Raw genomic sequence first — 15,831 nt, forward strand, 5'->3', positions numbered from 1 at the left:
GTATCAACTTTTATATTGCTACCTTTTCTCTGCCCAACCTGATGTAATTAGTGGAATGATACAGTGTCAGCTGACAGTTGAAAGACCTGGATAAGACAATTATATTGGTATAAGATGTTAGTGTTATCTTAGGTGTTTAGACAATGTAGTGAAAACTACTAAACACGACTTTAAAACCTTGGTTCTGGAAGAAGGCTAAATTGGAAAGGGATAAGTGATTCCAAGAGGTTCTAGGAGTTAATGCATGAGCTGCTTACTATAGCCTGCTCTTCTTACTCTGTCACAGAGAGGCTGCTCTTCTACTGCTATAGCCCAAATGTTAAGGACACTCTCTCTAGCTGTCTCTAGTTTTGAGTGCTAGCTCCACTGACAAACACCAGTTCTGTAAAACATAGTTATCCCAGAGGTACCTTGGGCTCACTTTTTAGATAACCAAAGGGTATGTTTCTTAGGTATTGTAACTCAGTAGAATTAAAAGCTGAATAATGGTTTGAAGGCTCTGTAAAGAGCTCCTGGTGGTTTTGAAGATAAATTTCAAGCTTGTGTTGTATGTTGGAGTGTGCTGGGCAGTGTAATTTCAAACATGGTTACCAGCCTTTGTTGATGAATATAAACAGTGCTTTTCAGTTAGTTCAGAGCAGCTTGTATCAGCAAGCAATACTTACTAGTTTTCAGCGTAGAGCACAGAGCAGTTTCTGAGGAGCTTTCAGGCATGGAAGTGTGGGATTCACAGGGTGTACAAAGTCTGACAGGATTGTGTTTATTTTGTTTCCAAAGTGGCTGGTTACTGCAGTATCTTGCCATCAACACAGAATCCAGGAGATCTGCTGTGGGCAACGTTACAGAAGAGATCTCCTGAAGTTTGCAGAGAAAGTGCCCTGCATCAAAGTAAGTACTTGGTAGCTCTCGCTAGGAATTACATCCATGGAGTAAAAATACCACAGCAACAAATTATGGGATGCTACTTTTAAACAATGCAGGTACTGATGCTTTGTGTTCTTGTCTGAATTATATAAATATATGTAGACCCTTCAGCTTCTCTGTAACAGTCATGTGACTGCATATTTCCTGGAAATGTTAAGGTGGCTTGTCAATGGAATACTGAGAAAAGTCCTCTGTAAATGCCAAGAACAGTCTTCATTAAAGTTAAAAGCATTATATGGCTTTTGAATCTAAAGGTTATAGAATTGCTACTGAAAGCAAGAATCTAAATATGAACAGATAATTGAGTGAAGTAACATAATTTACAAGACAAACTTCTGAAAACTATCTGAGCAATATGTAGTTAAGTTATGGTGGGAATAATAACATGATGAGCATTGCCAAGTGTTCACTGCAAATTTATGCCAGATATTTTACATTTGTTGACTGCTAAATCCTTTATAATTTTTTCACTGTGAGGTTGGTGAGACACTGGACCAGGCTGAAAGTGAACTTGTGGCTGTCAGGGCTTTGAGCAAAGTGGTCTAGTGGAAGCTGTTCGTGCCCATGGCAGGGGAGTTGGAACTAAGTGATCTTTTTAAGGTCCCTTCCAACCCAAACCATTCTATGATGATTCTATGATAATACCTGTTTTGCAGAGTGTTTCCTAAGGGTGTCCTGCTCACTTCTGACATCCTGCCTTCCCACCCTTTCAGTCCTCACCTGAATGTGTCAGGATTAGCATGCTGTTATGTCATCCACAGGTCTTACCCATTTCTTACCCTTAAGAAGCTTAAAGAGTTGCCCTTGTAAATACAAATTCTCACAAACATGGAGTAGCTGCTGTGACTTGATCTAAGCCGCTTCACTGTATTTTGTAAATCTGTGGGCCATGTTTCCTGTTAAGTCTATGCAAAATTCAAAAAAGTTGTAAAGTAATAAGAAACATCAGAGATAGACAATCAAAACCAAGTAACATTTTCTGTTTGTGTGTGAAGGACAAGGCTGTACTCTGTCAGACTGAGCTCCGTATTGGGATTTCTGTTAACAGTCCGGTTACCAGGGCAATGGCTCTGTAAACTCTGCCATGTTGCTCTGCAATACTGAGGTTAAACGTGGCAGAAGGGCTTTCACCAGTGTCTCACACACTGCTCACTGGTCAGTAAGTGCTGGCAGAACTGTTAGGGTTTCTTAGTGAGGTTCCACAAGGACAGGCTCTGGCCCACAGTGAATACTTGCTCCGTTACTGGCCTCCCGCTACTTCGGAGAGAGTTTTGCAATGAATAGCATGCCTACATGCCAGTGAACTGTGTACATGCTTTGCAACTCACACTTTGGAAAAAGAAACTCTGTCAATTCATTTGTGCTTTAAGGTTTGAGTCTGTAAATTTCTACTTGACAGTTCTAGGCTTTGGTACAGTTGGCAATTTACAATTACATATTTTAAAACTCATAAATGGAAAACATTTCCAGGGGTATTACTACTTTGCACTAGGACAAGTTTGCATTTGGCTCTTCATTAAAAGTTGGGCTACATAGATACACTGGTGGTTTTCCACATGCATTGCCTGTCGTTAGTGCAAACCTCTGTTTCAAGAAACACCACACCAAAACCCCAGAAACGAGAAAAAGGAAAACTAGTAGCTTTCTAATAATTTAAGGTGATCTTGGTAATGATTAGTGGACATGACCTGACATAATTTGACATTTTCCAGAACACAAGAGGCTTTTCTTTTCATAGCGAGCTCCCCCAGCCCTCGCCTTGCCGCCCGGTAGCAGCGGTACTCGCCCGGCACCGAGCCCTTCCGCCGCCGCGCTGAGGAAAGGCAACATGAATTTGCCCTTTGTCCGAGGCGCCGCCAGCGCCGCCTGCATTTCCCCCCCGGGCGCGCCGCCTGCAGCGGCCTCAGTGGCCGGGGCACCACCGCCCCCGGCTCGGCCCGGGGCCGCCGGTTACCTCCAGTTACCTCTGCCCGCAGCGGCGGGGCGGGTGTGCCGGGGGCATTGGCCCCAGCGCTCCGCTCGTCGGCAGCCGCCTCCGCCAAAGGCAGATGCGTGAGGGAAGAAGAGGGGAGAGCGAGGGAAGGCGGACTGAAGTTCACGGCAGCTCTCCTGGCTGCTCCCCCTCCCGCCCGTCCGTCCGTCGCCGCTGTCCCACCCGCGCCGCCTGCGGAGGGAGCCGCCGCCAGGCCAGGGGTAAAGGTAGGGAACGGCCGGCGCTGAAACTCGGCGGGCGGCAGTAGGGCCGGTGGAGTCTGTAGCGGCTGTCCCGCACTCGCGTGCCGAGCAATCGCCGGTCGCCCCGGCAGCGGGAGGTGACGCTGTCCGTGCCGGCGAGGATGCGCTTCCAGGGCCGTCGCCTCCAGTTTGTTTCCCGGGCTGTCCGAGGTTGCCCCACGGCACCAACGGGCACCTGCAGCAGCGAGGTAGTGAGCTGAGCGTGCTTCTCTCCCTGCCCGAAGCCAAGCAGGCTTCGGCGCCCCTACCTTTCAGGTGCACAGGAGGTGATTGCCGGCTCTGGGCATGTGTGTTAATTGCTTTGTTCTCTGCAAAAGAGGTGAACTTTCCTCACCTTTGGGAATTGTGTGCGGTTCCTTTGGACTCTGGGAGTTTGTGAATGTAGGCTTGCTCCTCCGTTTGCTCCAGAGCTAACAGTGGCAGTGGTATTCAGTGAGGGGCTTCATTTTACATACAAGTAATATTCTGAAGCCTAGTAAAGGCTGATATATATATTCATTTAAGCATGTACTCTGCAATTTAACAGTGGTTTAGCGTATTTTCCCTATACCTTTTCTCTAGGTATGCTTTGTTTCCTATGAGGTGTAAGTGCAACCATGCAAAAACTTCTAAACCTTAAGAGGCTACTACTGTGAAGAAAGTCGTCTTCTTTTCAGATTTCAGCCCTTAGTATTTATTCTGAAATACATAAACTAGACATAGAAACAAATATTGAACAATCCGTAGTTGAAATAATTACATATGTTATATAGAAAAAGAAATCTCAACTACATTTTTTTAAAGGTTTATACATCTGCTTGCTATATTCAAGCTACTTTAAAATTCTAGGGCCTGCCACGTGAATTCTGTATGAATCGTGTCTTATTTTAAAATGAATGGAATTTCACACTTAAAATATTCATGGCATATTAAAGCAGTATCCATGGTCTAGCACAGACTAACAAAATCCAGAAATTCTGCATGAAAGCAAAGCATTTATCTTCATTTCACCTCTGTGTCCTGGTTTTCTAGGCATTTCTTCTCAGAAATTATGTAGTTATTCATTGTTTGACCCTTACAGGGCTTTAGGTTTAGTGAAGTGTGTTAATGCCAGGTGGCCAAGCTCTGTTCCCAATTACTTCAGACTTTACTCCATGGTAACTCTATTTCTCTTGGAGCTGTTACTCTAGATTTACCTGACTGTAACTGGATACTAAATATGTTCAATAGCTTCTGTCATATTTTGTGACTTTTGTCAGATCAAGCCAGGCTTTTAATACAGGATTTGTATGTAAATTGGATAATGCACAATTTAACTGATTCTCCTCTTCAATAGCACTTGCAGAATTGGAAATATAAATGTAACACATGTTTTTAGTAGAGGCAAGAAACCACAATGCTGTTTTATGTGCCCAAAAGCTACAACCATTCAGTTCAATGACCTTTTTAGTGGAAATTCTGGTATGACAGAGCTAAAAGCCTCAGGGAAACTATTTTATGTGAACACACATAAATAGACTTGCAAAGTCCAGATGAGAAAGACTTTTAAAGTTAAAAAAAGTATTTAAGAATTCCAGTAATGACATTCTGAAATAGAGACAACTTAAATATAGGAAGCTCCTATTTTCCTTTCTGGTGGCTGGACCTCAGAGGCTTCAGAGATTTCTGCATCTAGCTTCCTCTTAGTGTGAGGAGGAGGGTTCCACCACAGTCTTGAACCCCAAGGAGAGTTACAGGAGGCCTGTGAAGAGCTGAAGGGGTTTGGCATGGAATAGAAGATTTAAGTCAGGTTCTTGGTTTGGTCTTGCTGTATGTTAATGCATCTGTAGGGGGCACTTCGATAAAGTTTTTTTGCAGTGTAAGAACTTAGAAGGACATATTTTAAATTCTCAAAGTCTGTAAAGGGAAAATGCCTCATATTTTTTTTTCCTTTTCTTTTTTTTTTTAAATACAGAAGATTTTTATTTGAGCAAGTAGAAATGGATGGAAAAAAACTTGTTTATTATCAATACTTTAAAGTAGAAACATATTTGATAATGCTTATTTGAAGAATCACCTTTGATAGCAGGATCCTTATTTTGGAGAAAACATAGCTAAAGGCCATTTTTGAATGTGAGACTCAAAGAGCTGTCATATAAGGGGAAAAATTAAGATAAATATTCGGGAGTCTCTGCTGAGCTGCATCCTAATCTAAACGTTATAAAAGAGTAAAAAGTCTGTAATTGTGGATTCTGTCTCTACATTTCTTCATAACATGCTTTTGCATTTATCATTTTTCTTTTATCATTTTTCATGCCTAGAAAACTAGGAAATGGAGAAAAATCAGAAAAAAACTAGAAATGGAGAGCTGTTTTCCATAAATTTCATTGATGTCTCTCATTTAAAGTTTGGAGTATGAGAGATTTGCACTGACATGAATGCATTACATAATTCCAAGAGGTATCCATATGCAATAATGATTAAGAAAAACTATACAAGGAAGAGTGCATTGAGACTGAGAGGACTGAATCACTCACCCCTTCTTCCAGTGGATGTAGCTGGCTGAAGAAGCCCATCATTTTGGAACGTGCCATTGTATAGTGCAGTCAAATGATGTGGAAAGGTTTGAAAGCTGTGAAACTAATCATTCCTGACTAGCAGATGTGGATATGGTGATAAAAGTTTCTTACTTACAAGAGGCTAAAGTAAAGACTGTACGTTGGTAATTACCAGATAAAGCAATCCAGTTTGCAGGAATTGTAATAGGTAAATTCCTTCTGTTAAAACGTCAGGTGGATGATTTTGCTTGCAACAAGCAGGAGTGTAATTCAAGGGCATTTATTACTTTAGAATAATATAAAGGAATGAAGATGCTGGCATAGGAGTGATTATTGATGTTGCCATGCAAAAGACAATGTGGCTGGATACTTACTGGGGAATGTTATAGCGTATTCTTGCAACTTGAGTTCTTCCTAATTTTACTTCTAGGGCTGCCTCCACATTCTTTATGGAGGAAGACCCTGATTTTCAGACACAGGCTGCTCCACTTTTTTTTTTTTTTTCAGTTCCTTCTGTAGAAGAGAAGCTTGTAGTTGTAGATTTTATTGCTTCTTTAAACAGAAATACTTTTTTTTTCATATTTCAGTCATTTTCTGATGACCACAACAGAGTAGATTCTGAAATCTTCCCAGTACAGAGTAGTGTATTTACATGTGTTGGTGGATTTTAGAAAACATTTGCTCAAGATGTGTGTTTTACCAAATATTAACTTTTCATATTTGAAAAAGTGGGAAGAATTTTTGAGTATGGAGCTAGAAAATAAGTTTCTGGTCCAGTGTGTGTGAATCTAATAGTCACCTCCTGTGTCATCAGAGACAAGCTAGTGAAGGTTTCTGTACCTGGGTTTTGTAGATGTCATACAGAGAAAATACAGGAATATTCTGAAGCTTGCTCAAAAAGATGAAACACTGCGTGGGGCCTAGTGAATGAAAGCTATGTAAGTTCTCACAATGCTTGGAATTGTATAGAAGTTTTATTTTAAAGTAATTCCTAATGTTGGGCTAAGCCTTCCTGGTCAAAATAACCAAACACGAGAGTATCCATTTACATGGAAATCAGTACCTTAGTTATCCTGTTTATTTTGCAGACAGTATCAAGACACTGTTTTACTTGATGTAAGTCTAAAAATTAGATTGTTTTGTAAAACGCTTTAGTCACAGCAATCCAAATACAAGTCAAAATTATTGCGAGGGTGTCACAGAAGGCAGAATTTGAGTACTCAGCTGCCTGAGGATGAGCGATACCACTTCTGAAATGTGGACATTACACATAGACTTTCCAGGAATAGCATCATATTGCTACCCACATGCATCTGTGGGTAGATGGGTGAGCTTTTTCACAAAATTCACAGGCTAGTTAGGTCATATTCATCCCCTGATTACATATATAACAGTGTAAATACTTGGTGATAAAAGAGCTCAGGAACTAGTTGGAACTAGCTGGAAACTTTTTATTTCTTTGTTTTGCCTTTTCTGCTATCCCATCCTCTTCTGTTCCCTATACTTCTGTTGTAAATAAATAAATTTCTGTTACTGGAATTCTGGACATTACTGATCAGTCTCTCTAAGTGAAACAACCTCTAAGATGCCAAATCTGGGCTAGCTGCTCATGTGAAATCAGTTGTTGTTTTTTGACTTTTTCTTCCGCTCTCCATTTTATAACTGAGGAATAGCATAGCATGAGTATCATTTAATAGCAGAAATGGAAACAGGCTACAAGTCTGCTGATGCCTATCTGTACTGCCTGGATAATTGAAAAAACTGGAAATTTACAACAGCTTTCCTAAAAGTCAGTAGAAAAGAGCAGCGTAAAATGATCGAATTGTACAGTCCCACAGGACCTTTAATCGCTAACAGGGATAGCTTATCTGGAAATGGTTATGATATCCATTTTGTCTCCTTCAGCGGTTTTGTTGTCTATGGAGCGTCAGCCTCACTGTGCTTTATAGCTTGACCTGTTAAGGTGGAACACCATGTTGTGATTTGTGGCAGAGAGCTATGGGACAGAAAACCAAACATATAGTGTACAAACATACATCTAGTATAAGCTATCTCCCTGATTTCACTTTGAAGTACTCTGTGAACATGTATGTACTTTATTATGCATATTTGCTGGCATGAAAAATATGACAAAATTATTTGCTTCAATTTCTGAGAATAACTTTGTGACTTACGTTGTTAGTGCTTTTTGGGATTTCAGCAAAAACCAACCAAACAACTGTTACTGTAGATAACCTGTTATCAGGGCAAAGGGGTGTTAGTGAGAGTAATATATACAGAGGTCTGATGTCTCCTGTATCCTTGCTCCGCACTTTTAGGCACATTGTAAGTTGATTTTAAGGAAGATCTTGAAATGCAAAACTAACTTGAAAACTGTTATTCTTACAATGTGTTGATTAAGATCATGCTTTTTTTAGGCCTGTGTTGAATAAATGTCTCACTTTACTCTTATTAATGATCCAGTATACACAGAGAGGTGTGTAACTCCAATAATTTAAAAGGATTTAAAATTGGTAAAATAGATCTTGGGCTTGTTCATACTCTACAAAAGTTTCTGGGGTGCCTCAGATATTACTCTTTCCAGCTCTTATAAAAATAGTTTCACAAAACACTTCAAACTTTATTTCTGGTTACAGAACCTTTGTTGTTGCAAGCATTTGTTGTACTTCTTCAGTTTGCAAGAAGATGATACAGCATAGGAAATTTCAAGAGAAATATCCTACCTTCTCTGAGTAATTATTGTGTAAATAAACTGAATCTCTTTAATTTTGGCAAAAATGTGAACTGTCAAACTTGGCAGAATCCTATGATTCTATGAAATTGTTTGCTGCTTTTTAGAACAGAACATGTATGGTGGATGGAAGTGTCCCTGTGGAACAGGATACATGTTTTTTAAGCATTTGTTCCTGATACGGCAGGTTAGTAAATGAAAATTAGACAGAAGTAGAGCTCACACAATATAATGCTGGTGCCTTGGATTCAGTTGAGAGTTGTTTGTTTTTTTTTAAATAAGTTATTATGGTCTTATTACAGTAGGTGGTAGCCTGTAGAAGCCTGCTAAATTAGAAGTTATGTAAGAATTTTCACCAGCATCTTGTCTCTGAGTGTTGTCTTTGCATCATCGTAACTCAATGAAATATTCTTCTTTCCTGATCAGGTTTTAGTCCAGAGGTTAACTTTCTTGGAAAGCTCATGGAAAAATCCTCTGCCTGGTTTTGATTTAAAAAAAAAATAAAAATCAACAACAAACATACATATAAAAAATTATGTACTTTTCCCATTTGAAATGTAGCTGGGGAACGAGTCTGCTGTTACAGAAACACAGCTATACAATTTGAGAGTTTCAGCTTGGCCATTTCTCACTGTTTAATTACATTGGAAATAAAAGATTGAACAAATATTTAAAAAATCTTGTGTCTGTTCCTAGTTTCTTCTTGGTTGCTTTATGCTGTTTGTTTTTTGAAAGACTTGTACCCTGGTTGCTGCCATGTGGTGAGGCTTGTCCTGCTGTACTTTTAAACTGCCATAGATCGACATGGATTAACATGATATATTTGCCACTGCCTTTCGTGGGATGAGGCTTCCCTGGATGCTTAGTTAGGCCTTAAGGGAAATACTTATACCCACTATGTAATGCAGCTTTTATTATTCATGAGAATTAGACTTTTGGGTGGTGGATTTGCAGCATTAATTACAAGATCCTTGATCACACTTGAGCTTTGTAACCTGAACACTCTGGTAAGCTGGAAGCAGTTGACTCTCACCTCTCAGAAATAGGTCCTGAAACCCTAATGCTATAAATACCTATGAGAGTGGTTACCTGATTTGCCTACTCAAATAAAGATGGCATATTCACATACCTAAAGGTTTCTACAGTTACGTGCAGGGTTATAGACTTTAATAATGTGACATAGCTGATATATCTGTGAGAAGTTGTAAGCTTTATAAAAAATTGTAATATTATTAGATATGCTTGTTCTATAAAACTCCCTATTTTGGTCTTGAAAAGTAAGCATTTCCTAAGCATTAAAAATTTACTTAATTTTGATTTGACTACTCAAAGTTGTTCCACTGTTGTAAAGGAGTTCTGAATGAAGCTGCTCTGAGAAAAGTCTTTTTTGCCCACAGTAAATTGCCACCTCATGTATCCCACCACTGAAGCCAGCTGCAGGAGTATGCAGGCTGAGTGATACAGTTGCAGAATTTCTGCGTGTCACTGCTGACATGTAAATATCAATTCAGTTTGTAACTTTAAGCCTCTGTCTAATCTGCTCTGGGCTTTGCAGATACTAAAAGTAAAGCAGGATCTAGCATTAACTATAGAAGTTAAGACTTATTAAAACAAATGCCATGGTGCTCACCAGAGTAGGAATTTAGTTAGGTCATGGCTAAAATGGATAGGTATGTCATTTTCTTATTTTCTGTGCTTAAGAGGTGACTTGCCAAGGAAGAATGTGGCCTGCAGTATGCATCAGAATGATCGTTATTGCAGAGGGAGGTATAATACATGTTTCTTTCACAGAAATCTGAGTGCTCTTAGATTACATCTGTTTTTGTATGGGTAACTGCCTATGCAATTATCCTTTAGAAAATACATTCACCTCGAGTTTTGACCAAAAAGTTTTGCTTGTCTCTTCAGAGTAGTTTATACTTTTAAACTCTCTTAAAAATAAAAAAAGATGTGTGACCTTACTTGGCATAGAAGGTCACATATCTTGGCTTTCCATCTGGTTAAGTAATTCAGTTTAAAAGTGAGCTAAGCAACATAGCCATTTTTGTGAGTGCCTTACAAAAATACTTGCTTGAAATGCTTTCACTTAACACTTCTTCACAGCTACCTTTCTGCCCAATGCTAAACTCAGCCCTCTGTCTTGACTGCGTTTTGTGCTTCAGAAAATATGAATAGATGTTTCTGGGCTTGCATACATAGGAACATTCAGTAAAAAATATTCCACATTAACTGCATGGGCACTCTGGAATATTAATTTGAGCCAACTTCCAAAGTGTATTAATTAGATCACATTCAAATCTCTTACGGATACATTTATTTGGAAGTGACGTTTGTTTGTTTAGCTGACTTCTGAAGTAAATTAAACAAAAACATTTCATTGTCACTTTTAAACTCTATTTATGGTTAACTAATACATTTTAAAAGCTTATTCAGATTAATCTTCCTGAAGGTTCTGGCTAATAAAGCCTGCTAAGTTTTGTTAAGGGTGATTGATGAGGTTATGTTGCCTAGTTCTCTGTTCTGCTCCTCTTAGGGTGCTGGACAGAGTAGCAGAACAGCATGTAGACTTGCTGTGCAGGCAGGGTGGTTCACAAATGGCACTTGATGCAAACTTATGTTCAGAGAAAGCAAGCACAGTGGACTGCAAACTGGGGAGTCATAAAGCACAGACAGATTGCTTACTGTGCTGCAGCAATGGCCGTCTTTGGCAGAAAGTGAGGCAGGCAGCAAAAAGTGGTGATGTCTTCAGTGATCCATAACATCAATTGCAGGATTTTCTGGAAATCTGCAAAACATGAAGGCATTAAGTTAAACTGTTTGTGTGTGTATATATATATATATATATATATATATATACACATGCATATATATATAGTTTCTGTTTTCCTGACACTGAAGGTGTGTCTTCAAAGAGAAGTTGCCATGGAGTAAGGCAGGATGTGCACAACATCTTTTGCTCCTGTTTTGGCTATAATTGAATATTCTTGTTGAATGTGAAGTACTTCATTATCCTGGAGCGTTCAACTCATTGCACATGGAAAGTGTTATTGAGCATTTGAATTTATTCTGTAAATTCATACCCTCAAATAATACAGAGTAGCTCCTTTGTGTAGATAAGCTGTAAGAGTCCTTTTACTGTGACACAAGGCCATGTATCCTTGAATATTTTTCCACACTCTTCCAGCAGTACAAAAGTATGCTTCTCATGTTGTGGCCGTCCCTGATGCCAGAGATACTCATGCAGTGAGGCCATACTGCAGAAACTGTGTGCAAGAGGAAACTTTGAATGCAGTTAGTGGTGGGATAAGGTGCTCTTCCTTTTCTGGAATTATGATTAAATTTGGTACAGATTGATTTAGATGAGCATATGGAATCTTTCTCGTTTATGTGGTTCTAGGTAGGAACACTGACTCCTTTTCAAACATTGTGTGTAGTAATGCATGTTAAACTCCTTTATAACATTTAAGTAGTTACACATCGCTTTTTCTCTTGTAACTTAGTCCCAACAATCTGGAATTTGGCTGGTAGTAACCAGCAAAAAGCCCCAGAATACGCCCCCTTAAATAAAATACTGCCTTTTGACTGGTGAAACAGATCACATTCTTTGGCCTGGGCTCTGCTCCTGACCTCAGAAAAACAGTCCTGAAAATGAATTAAATCAGGTTTTTTGGAAGTGTTACTATGTGTTGGTTTTTCCTTTCTGCTGAGGATACCTAGGTTTGTGCCTGGGGTTCTTCTGTCAAGGCTAGTATAAGTATTGTTCATAGACTTGTAATCATTTATATTTTGTCTCTTTTTCATTTCACAGTATATTATGATTTTAAAAACTTTTTTTTTTTTGTTAATGCAGGTTTTTTTCCCTACTGCCACTCTCTACCTTTGCAGAGCTGAGAATTGGCCCATTTTGCCCTTCTGTGTTGCATTATATTCTGGCAACTGTTGTGTAATATGTAAGTGTGTATATATTTGTTTATGACAATTTGCATTTTCACAAACTTTTGAAAGAGTCCAAGATATTTTAAAATGCAAGTGTATAAGTTGTTTTTAAAATTCTGTATTGCCATGAGGGACAATGCTCTAAGTGCCAGAAAATAAAACTGCCCTTGTCTGGTCCATGAAGAGCTGCAGGAGCCCCTGGATGTATGCTCAGAACAGCGTTACTGGACCAGGGGGACCACCGCTGGTTAGAGGTGGGCACTCCATCTGCCTCTGAAGGTCTAAGATTTTGGCTGCCAGTTTTTTGGTGGTTTACTATTATCTGCTCTAAAGTGCTGAATTTTAATGTCTCTTATAACACTCTAATTCTGTATCATCCTGCCAGTTTCCTGTGTGAGGTCTGTGAAGGACTAGTGGCTCCACAACTGAAAGTGAACATTTTGTACCAGGGCTACAAGCTGGTTTTGCCAGGGAGGATGGTGGCAGTAGCCTATGCTGCCATTGTGCAGCAGGTCCCTGCTTTGGTCTTGGTCTGGGTTGCACAGAATTTGAAGTAGCTTCAATTTCAACTGGGAGTTCAGTTCACACCTGCTGTTATAAAAAAACTTGACTTTATATGAAACAGTCATAAAATTTTTATTGTCTGACTTTTATTTCACCTGAAATGGGTTGAAAGAATCTTGGGTAAGTATTTAAATCTGCTCCTCTTTCGGCACGTAAGGTTTAGGGATATTTTAAGAGATCAGTGTAAAATCTTGTGAGATCTGTAAACCTTTTTGATTGGAGAACAAAAATGTGTTGATTTCTGACATCTCTCTTGAGAAGTGGAAAAGAAAAATTGATTACTAATCAAAGATTGATGTATGTAATAGAAAGTATGAAGTTACATCTTGCAAATGGTTCCTGTTGAAGGTACTTTTGAAAGACAAAGGCAGAAATAACTTCTGTAAATACAGAATTACAGTTCTCTTTAAAGCATATGTAGAAGATGCATATTCGTGGTTTTCAGTTTTCGGATGGAGAAAACGTGCATGCTTAAGTTGACTTCTGCAGAGCCACCTCTCAACAGGCATCTGTAGTACATGTATTTTCCTTACTTTGACTTTTTTTTTTTTTTTTTAAGGAGGAGAGGCAAGCCTATTGAATAAATTTGGTTTATAATATTGTGTCTGTCTTAGGGGATAGAATAGTTGACAGTTTTGGTCTATGTCAGGGTGAAAATGAAACTTCGTGTTTGTGACAATTGACTTAATAGCAGCTGTCAAACATGATTTCAAGTCATAGGAAGTATTTGAAAATGTTCCTGTCAAATAATGGCATGCTCAGTTCATTCCTGACCTTGGAAATCAGTGCTTGTTTTAACAGAATATTCCTCTGGCATCTATAGTCTCTGTAAAGTAGGACCAGTAGGGTTCTTGAAAATTAATCTGTATTATCATTAATATAATAAAACAATCCAATCCCCTGTGTCAGAGCATCATAGTTAATTTGTTTTGGTGTCAGTCTACTTTCTTTCATGCTGCTTTTTCATTTTCTAATAGAGGTTACATGAAGAGGGACCTCATAACTGAACAGTGAGAATGTTACATGGAGAAGTTACATGTTACATGTATATGTTACATAATAGTAAAGTAACAGTGAATTTCCTTTGGGAAAACAAGGTTTTCTTCTTTGGTACCATTGTTCCTCATAAAATCATATGTGCTTTGGCCTTGTGGTTAATGACCTCAGCAGAGTAATTTTGTAGACTTAAAATTACTGCAGGTTTTTATGTATTTTCCTTTTGCTTATTATTCCTTGACAATTTTATTGATATTGATGGAAAACATAAATTTCATTTACATTTAGATAAGCAACTTGTGCTAATGCTAGGAAGTTACAAACAATTCTAAAGCTTTTATACCAGTGCTCTATAACTGAGGTCAGCAAATTGACGTTTTCATTCCATACTTAAAATAATTCACACAAAAATAGTCTTTCCAATCCCCAAAGTAAGAATCCTGTTAAGTAAACCTGTGAAAGTTAAGACTGTGTCACATAGTCTATGTTCTTCCTAATGGAAAAGTGAGCAGGTAGTTACTAAATGGCATTTTATATGCCTAACTTGCTTAATAGAGCTCAGACAAAAGCTAATGTTATGCCTCATAATCCCATTATTTTAGTAGTGTTTCTGATTGTACATAATATGTCATTAGGCTATAGCAAATATAAAGGGACACTGGAATGACAATCTTGCACATCTTGAGGATGAGTATCAGTCTTGAAGGAGGGGATTTTTTTGCTATCAAACTTTATTCTCAAGACTTTTGCACAGGCTTTCTAGAAATCAGGTTACAGAAGTTAATATTATTTGTTCAAGTATTTAATATATTTGCTTTTATTTCACTGAAGGGTTTCATGTCTTGTTCTTTCTCAATTGCAGCCATGCAGTGGATATAAAAAACTACTATGAATTATGAAAGAAGCAGAAATAAAATGTCAGAATACTTTGGTATTTATTGCATTATCTCCCAAAAGAAAAAGCTTTGATGTAGCTGAAGAGTTGCCTCTTGCTGAGAGCAAGAATTCTACAGGAAAAAATGGTTGAGAATCTTGGTTAAATTCACCTTTAAGAGCTGCATCAAAGCTAATTGAACTGATGTGGAAGTACCAGTGTAACCACTTGGTCCATACAAGTTATGCATTTATAGTTTAAAGAACATTCCAAGTTTTGTCTTTGCTGTCACATTATCCTCTAGGCTACACTCCATACTCCCGGCACAGGTGTTAGAGGTACCATGTCCTAGACAATTTTGAATGCATAGCAGAGTCTAGAAGAATTGTACGAGCTGAAGTAAACTCATAATCTACTGAGAAAGTTTTTTCTCCAGTAGTGGCAGTGTTATATCCAACTCTGCCAAGGCCAAAGTCTTCTCTGCTTCTGTAAACACTAGATAGATTTTCAGATAAATTATATGTGTGTGTAGTTTATTCAGTTTTTTTCTTGGTTTGGGGGTTTGTTTGGAGGGGGACAACATTGGGGTTTTTGTTTTGGTTTGTTTTTTTGTTTTTGGTTTTTTTTTTGTTTTGAAAGGTGCTGAAGAGCCTGGGTGTGGAGTTTCACATGATGCTGCTTGGACAATGTAAGGAATAACTCTCTGACATGTGTTTGTAAGTACACAAGTAATTTCTTAAATGCTAAATGCAGAGAATATACTCTTCTTTCTTGTCTGGATCATGACTGCAGTTGACGAAATACTTTCTAAGGCATAACCAACGATAGCTTCCTGACATTATGATGAGGAAAGGAAGTTAGTTACAATCTTATACTGACTTAATTCTGATATTACAGGTACTTGGATAAAAACCAGTTTCCCCTTAAAAAAAAGGGACCGCTAATTCTGTGATACCTGGCAACCACCATTTACTGGGTAATCTGTAGTGCTTGTTAGTGGTGTGGGCTGGAAGATTAAATAGCAAGTGTACTGGTAAACATTTTAAGGAACATGA

The 15,831-nt window shown here is 38.6% G+C and overlaps 1 protein-coding gene across 2 annotated transcripts in view; it reads left to right on the forward strand.

Annotated features, from left to right (window-relative positions):
• The first annotated feature begins 636 nt into the window (after nt 1–636).
• The window catches only part of RNF144B (ring finger protein 144B), an 81,499-nt gene continuing 66,304 nt past the window's right edge, over nt 637–15,831 (forward strand). Inside the window, exon 1 of one of the 2 annotated variants that reach the window (XM_061449567.1) lies at nt 637–899. The gene's annotated coding sequence lies outside the window, so the exon portion shown is untranslated. Of the gene's footprint in view, nt 900–15,411; nt 15,489–15,831 lie in introns of those variants that run through there. The other variant, XM_061449568.1, reaches the window with a different exon arrangement.

Source organism: Pezoporus flaviventris, unplaced genomic scaffold (genome assembly GCF_033815535.1).
Source record: "Pezoporus flaviventris isolate CSIRO_AGI_PZ_B2104156 unplaced genomic scaffold, CSIRO_AGI_Pfla_v1 ptg000007l, whole genome shotgun sequence".
In the NCBI taxonomy this organism is placed as follows: Eukaryota; Metazoa; Chordata; class Aves; order Psittaciformes; family Psittacidae; genus Pezoporus; species Pezoporus flaviventris.